We start from the raw sequence: 7252 nt of genomic DNA, 5'->3' as shown, positions 1-7252 counted from the left end.
GTCCTTCCACTCGTCAAAAGAGACATAGAGGCTGTTAGTTTACAAGGCTCTGAGTGTAGCAAAATCCTTACTGTGAACCATTGGACTGCACTGCCCTGCAGATTTATGTAAATATTGTGAAAGCTGACCACTAAGATTTAATTAGAACTTGAAGGGGTAAACCCACCAATATAAAGTGCGGGAGAAATTCAGTGTTTTCTGAGTTTCCAGGTGAGAATGGATGGTTACATTTGGGTTCATAGCTGGATAAGTGCCATCTTTCCCCACTCATCCTGATCATGTATTCATACAGTGTGCAGAACAGAGCCTTTCCCTGTCAGGTGTGGAGAAATTGCTACATTTGTACTTTATTTGCAGGGAAGATAAGGGGGATCAGTTACCAATTGTGCTTTAAAGTTCACAAGCCATGTTCCTTCTCGGCTACCTCACCCTGCTGACCTCTGTCAAATCAAATTGTTTTCTCCTCTTAATAAGCCGGTGAAGAGCCCCCTCTCTCTCCTCCGTTCTCTGGCTTTTCTCTTTATTTGTCAATCCACGGGCTCCTGCGCGGTGACCCAGAGCGAGGAAAATTAAAAGATAAGGCCCTGGAGGCGAACGAGGATCATGCAACTAATAAACTCTCCTAACCGTGAACGTTGCTCAGAAGACTTCGTCCTCAATAAGCCCAAATTTCTTTTAGAGGCTTTTTTTCACTTATTTCAGAGCAACCCTTGCCAAGGCTTAGAGATGCCTTTTAAGGCTTAGCTTTTTTCTTTCTTCCACCTCTGTTAGTGGTGTGTAGCTCCCTCTCACCACGCGGTCAATAATTCAGGGTTTCCTACGGAAGTGATGAGAGTACATGGCTTTCTAGGTGCCAGGTACATCCCCAACACTCTTGTCTCTAGTATCTGTTAAATAATTGGTAATACACATTCCTTCTTAATGCTAAGTTTTTATCGCTGAAATGTTCTACGATAGTGGAGTAAGGTGCTTTCACAAATCTCCCATTCACAGGTTAACAGCTATAGAACATGGCAGAGGATGTGAAAGCAATAGACCCAGCATCCTTTTGAAAAGCGTCCACTGACAAAGTGCAGTAGGTAGCTAGCAGGGGCATTATTGTCATGAAGTATGAGGATCTAGAGTTATTCAGTGAGTCCCTTGGCAAGATGGCTCTTTTTATGGGTGCTAGCAAGGCAGAAGGTGATGACACAGCATTTGTGTATGGCACCATATAAGTGCTTTAGCCGAGATGTGTTCTCTGAGTTTAATACCTTGCTGTGGATTGTAAAGTCTATAGAGTAATGGGCAGAGCAGGTCACCAAGGTAAGGCTTTTAGCAGTGGGCTTGACATGCAGGATGAGCTTAATGGACTGGAGTGACTTCTTAAGCAAAGCCTTAAGATGAGAGCTAGACCTGAGGCAGAACACACTGCTGAGGACAGGAGTGGAGGCAGTAGCTGCTGCTGGTTCACAGCACAATTGAGAGCAGGGGGAAGAATGGAGGGCTGTTTTCTTCACCCTCTCTCTCTCTCTCTCTCTCTGTTGTTTGAATAGTGCAGCCTAATGAGCCAGGCAAGGTAATTAGCTGCAACAGCAGCCTCCACCAACATTCTATCCTCTCCTCACCCCCCTCTACCCTCTTGTCTCTCCTATCCTCTCCTCTCTACCATAGAGGTCTTACCTGCTGGTGACGAGAGAGGGCAGTAGGGCCATTCTCAGCAAACAGACATATCAAATCAAATCAAATGTTATTTGTCACATGCGCCAAATACAACAGGTGTAGACCTTACAGTGAAATCCTTACTTACAAGCTCTTAACAATACCCAAACATTTATATTAATAAAAAAAAGTAAGATATAAGAAAAACAAATAATTAAAGAGCAGCAGTGAATAACAATAGCTGGGGTACATACAGGGGGTACCGATACAGAGTCAATGTGTCAATGTGCAGGGGCACCAGTGTTGAGGTAATTGAGATAATTATGTACAAGCAGGTAGGGTTGTTAAAGTGGTTATGCAAATATTCTGAGTAGCCATTTGGTTACCTGTTCAGGAGTCTTATGGCTTGGGGGTAGAAGCTGTTTAGAAGCCTCTTGGACCTTGACTTGGCGCTCCGGTACCGCTTGCCGTGAAGTAGCAGAGAGAACAGTCTATGACTAGGGTGGCTGGAGTCTTTGATGATTTGTAGGGCCTTCCTCTGACACCGCCTGGTATAGAGGTCCTGGATGGCAGGATGCCTGGCTCCAGTGCTGCACTGGGCCGTACGCACTAACCTCTATAGTGACTTGCGGTCGGAGGCTGAGCAGTTGTCATACCAGGCAGTGATGCAACCCGTCAGGATAATCTCGATGGTGCAGCTGTAAAATCTTTTGAGGATCTGAGGACCCATGCCAAATCTTTTCAGTCTCCTGAGGGGGAATAGGTTTTGTCATGCCCTCTTCACGACTGTCTTGGTGTGCTTGGACCATGTTAGTTTGTTGTTGATGTGGATGCCAAGGAACTTGAAATTCTCAACCTGCTCCACTACAGCCCCGTCGAAGAGAATGTGGGTGTGCTCGGTCCTTTTTTTCCTGTAGTCTACAATCATCTCCTTTGTCTTGATCACGTTGAGGGAGAGGTTGTTGTCCTTGCACCACACTGCCAGGTCTCTGACCTCCTCCATATCGGCTGTCTCATCGTTGTCAGTGATGAGGCCTACCACTGCTGTGTCAGCAGCAAACTTAATGATGGTGTTGGAGTTGTGCCTGGCCGTGCAGTCATGAGTGAACAGGGAATACAGGAGGGGACTGAGCACGCACCCCCGAGGGGCCCCAGTGTTGATGGTCAGCGTGGCGGATGTGTTGTTACCTACCCTTACCACCTGGAGGTGGCACGTCAGGATGTCTAGGATCCAGTTGCAGAGGTAGCTGTTTAGTCCCAGGGTCCTTAGCTTAGTGATGAGCTTTGAGGGCACTATGGTGTGGAACGCTGAGCTGTAGTCAATGAATAGCATTCTCACGTAAGTGTTCCTTTTGTCCAGGTGGGAAAGGGCAGTGTGGAGTGCAATAGAGATTGCAGCATCTGTGGATCTGTTGGTGCGGTATGCAAATTGTTTGGGTCTAGGGTTTCTGGGATAATGGTGTTGATGTGAGCCATGACCAGCCTTTCAAAGCATTTCATGGCTACAGACGTGAGTGCTACGGGTCAGTGGTCATTTAGGCAGGTTACCTTAGTGTTTTAGTTCCAACCTCACTCTGTGGTGGTATATTGACAGCTATGAAAAAAACAGATGAAAACTATCTGGGTAAATGGTGAGGTCTGCAGCTTATCATAAGATACTCCACTTCAGGCGAGCAAAACTTTGAGACTTCCTTAGATATCGTGCACCAACTGTTGCTTACATAAATGCATAGATCTGCGCCCCGTGTCTTACCGGAGGCTGCTGTTCTGTCTTGCCGATAGAGTGTATAACCCGCCAGCTCTAGGTTCTTAATGTCATCATTCATCCACAACTCGGTGAAGCATAAAATAGAACCGTTTTTAATGTCCCGTTGGCAGGATATACATGCTTTCAGTTCGTCCCATTTATTTTCTAGCGATTGAACGCTTGCTAGCAGAACGGAGGGCAATGGCAGATTATCAAATCGTTGCCTGGTCCTCAGAAGGCACCCTGATCTTTTGCCTTGGAATCGCCGTTTCCTTCTCCAGCGAATCATGGGAATCGGGGCCTGGACGGGTGTCAACAGTATATCCCTTGCGTCTGACACATTGAAGAAAAACCTTTCGTCCAGTTTGAGGTGAGCAATCCCAGTTCTGATGTTAAGAAGCTCTTTTCGGTAATAGGAGACAGTAGCAGCAACATTATGTACAAAACAAGTTACGAACAATGTGAGAAAACAACCAAAATAGCATGATTGGTTGAGGGCTGATAAGACTGCAGTCCTACCCTCCGGCGCCATCATATGGACAGCATCTAAATAATAATACCAGCCAGGCAGATGAATAGAAAGACATGAGATGACAGATTTTTACAGCTGATTAACTGCAGGAGGGATCCCTCTTTCCAAAGGGACTTTCCACTATAAGTGATTGACAGGAAAATTATGCAACTATGTGTAGTCTGACCTCCAGCAGTTGGATATGGGGTCTTTACCTGAGGGGTATTGGTATTGGTGAAAGTCCTTCATTGAGAACAAATGGGTTGTTCATACCAGAGTAAACTAAAAAAGTAGGCATAAATCAATATGGATTGAAGAACTGTATAAAAACTGGCAACACAGATGATTAAAACCGTTGCCATCTATTCAACCACATATTTTCTCACTTTGAAGGCGCATTAGGTTTACATGAAAGATGCCCTCCATAGGAGGACCATAAAAACATTGGCAGGGGGAATGGGGATATACAAGTGTCCTCTGCACATCTCCTCCAGTGTATCCTCCAGATAACAAGAAGCCTAGTCTACAGACGGAGCTGACCAGCCATGCGGATGGATGGACAGGGGTTCAGGATGGGGGTGGGGTGGTGCTGGTGGGGGTGGTGGTGGAGGGTGTTCGAAGTAAAAACTGGTTTACAGGGCTGATCCGAAATAAGCCGGTGGCTGGCCCCATCCACTGTTCCCACTTCAGTTTACAATCCAGCTATTGATTCCATGGATCGTAATGAGTTGTTCAGGGCCGTGTGGGATTCCGGCTGCCTTCCACTCACTGTCCTCTGTTTGTCTTTTCTTGATGAGACTCTGGGTTGTTGCTGTTTTGTTTACTAGTGTTCGGCCAAACTTCCACCCACCATACACTCCATGGACAAGGTTGCTAATGACAGTTTGATAGAATAAGCATTAATCCTCCATCAATTATTTCCGTTCCCTTTCTAAGTATTATTGCTTTCATAACATATTAACCTCAGTCTTATGCCTAAATCAATATAGATTTCTAACTTTGGATTTCTTAGCATCATTACATTGCCCTGCAGCTAGATGGATGCACTGCAGGTGCTTAGTATGAGATCTGCAGTACTTATCTCAATCCTCCAATTCTACAGGGTTGACATCACACAGTCCCTAACATACATTAACATACAGTATGTAAGAATGCAGGTCTCTTTTAATCTGCCATTAGTGTGTGGCGCTCAGGATTGATCATCATGCCGTTGGCTTCACTCTACAACGCATTCCCATGAATCATTGCTGAAACATGCTCTAAGGTCAAACAAACCAAATAAGCTTTCGGCAGAGGCATATGATTGAGACACCAACATAACTTCATCATGGCACTGCGAGGGTCTTATGTGGCCCGTAGGTATGTTATAGGACTGTAACTCAGCACAGGGAAGTTGATGGGGTTTTAGGAGATGAGGCAGAGAAAGGAAGAATATGTCACTCTGACCAGAGGCTGAGAAGGCATTCTACGGAGATGTGCTCATGTTACTCATATCTAGACGTGTCAGTACACTTTTTCATAGGATTCATGATTTGGCCATCAGACCCTCCATCTCAAAATACCTGCGCTCTCTCTCGCTCTCTCTCACTCTCTCGCTCCCTCACCGCCTGCAGCCGGGCCGTTGCCATGCGAGACAGAGGTCATGGCCCAGCTTTCAGACGTTCCAGTCAGATAGGATCAGAGCAAATCCCCTCCATCTTCCCACAGGGAGGATTTCTGATGTTCCTACTGACATTGCCCTTTTCCTCCCCTGTTATATCCCATTGTATCATGCTATGAGACCACTGCAGCAGCAGGACAGGAGTGGCACGTCAGTCTGTCTGGCTCCCTGGTGCCTGACTGGCCCTGAACACGACATCCTCTGTGCCTGGTATGTGTCATCGTGGCAGGGGACATCACTTGGCTGTGTACAAGCTCTGTGTGCTGAACCGTGGAGTGTAGGCGGGGGTCCGTGGGCACTGTCGAGGCTGTTTAGAGAGGTAGAGGGGGCTGGAGAGGGCACTGTCGAGGCTGTTTAGAGAGGTAGAGGGGGCTGGAGAGCGGGGACGCCCCAACAGTCCCTGACATGGTGGCCTACCTGGTGTTTTGACAGCTCAGAGCAGAGCAGAGCAGAGCAGTCAATCCTCTCTCTGTGTCTCTGTTTCCTCTGCCCCGGGGCACTCTCAGGTCTACCTCCAGCTGCACCTAGCTGCCACTGATCCATTCATGACATGAACACGATTAGGTTTGTGTGTTTCTTCCTGCTCTGGTTAGGCTAGAAGATTCTCTCCTTACTTTTTCTCTTTCACTTCCTCTAGCTTTTTCGTCTCTCTCTTTTTTTCAGAAGTATCACAGACTTCTCCGAAAGGACTAGTCTGTACACCTAGGATAGTTTTATACACAGTGCTATTTCAATTGCTGCTGTTCATTTACTGTATGTTGTCACCTAATGGCTGAGGCATTACTTTACAATAACAACTCTAGCTACTTGTGTGTGTGCGTGTGTGCACTTTTGGAAAAAGAAAGCTGTCAGGGGGGCATTCTTTGTCATCCAGTGATCTTAACGTCTCTATGACTTTACCTTCACAAACAAATCCCACTGTCAAGCTATTTATAACAAACACACACACACACACGACTGTACGTCTAGATCTTTAAGTCACCTCCCACCACAATACAAAAAGTACCAGTACTTTTTTTGACCAATATCATTTCCTTTATTTTATCATATCAATGGTGATGAATATGGATGATTTGGAAAGGGTAAAGTAGGATTGACACATATTTTGTCTGTTCAGCTCAAGTAGGATCCCAACCTAAGAAAAGGCAAGCTAAAAGAAAACAGAAAGTGGAGCAAACCAAACAGGGGGGGGGGGGGGCAGGCTTTCTCTGACAACTTAAATTGGGTTTGCTAACCAAAGGTGTTGCTCTTCCATCATCTATTTCGCAAACAGAAGCACTGGGCCAGCAGCTCTTAAATATCAGCTGGGCCAGCACAGGTGAAACACCTTCTTGCTAACGAGGACAACAGATTCAACACATCCTGCCCAACGAGGATGATTCCATTGAGTGAGCGACACACACAAACAGACCCAACCTCGAAATCAAAAGAGAAAACAAAGCCTGTAAAACACAACTGACATCCAGAAAGGAAATAGAAAGTCTAGCAGGAGTCAGCTGGGAGTGAGGCTTGGCTGTAGGCCACAGGACAGAGTCATGAAGAGCCCTAAGGCCCCTCTGCCTGGCTAACGAGTCTCAGTAGCCCTGATTATATCTGTTGTTGCCAGGCACCCTAGCCTGCTCAGCTGTTGCATCCTCCCTGATCTGTTGTGATGACAAGCTGTTCTAATGAAAGCACAGAGGAGAGATGGAGG

This window comes from Salvelinus fontinalis, chromosome 24 (assembly GCF_029448725.1).
Source record: "Salvelinus fontinalis isolate EN_2023a chromosome 24, ASM2944872v1, whole genome shotgun sequence".
Lineage (NCBI taxonomy): Eukaryota > Metazoa > Chordata > Actinopteri > Salmoniformes > Salmonidae > Salvelinus > Salvelinus fontinalis.
Note: the sequence above shows the minus strand (reverse complement) of the source record.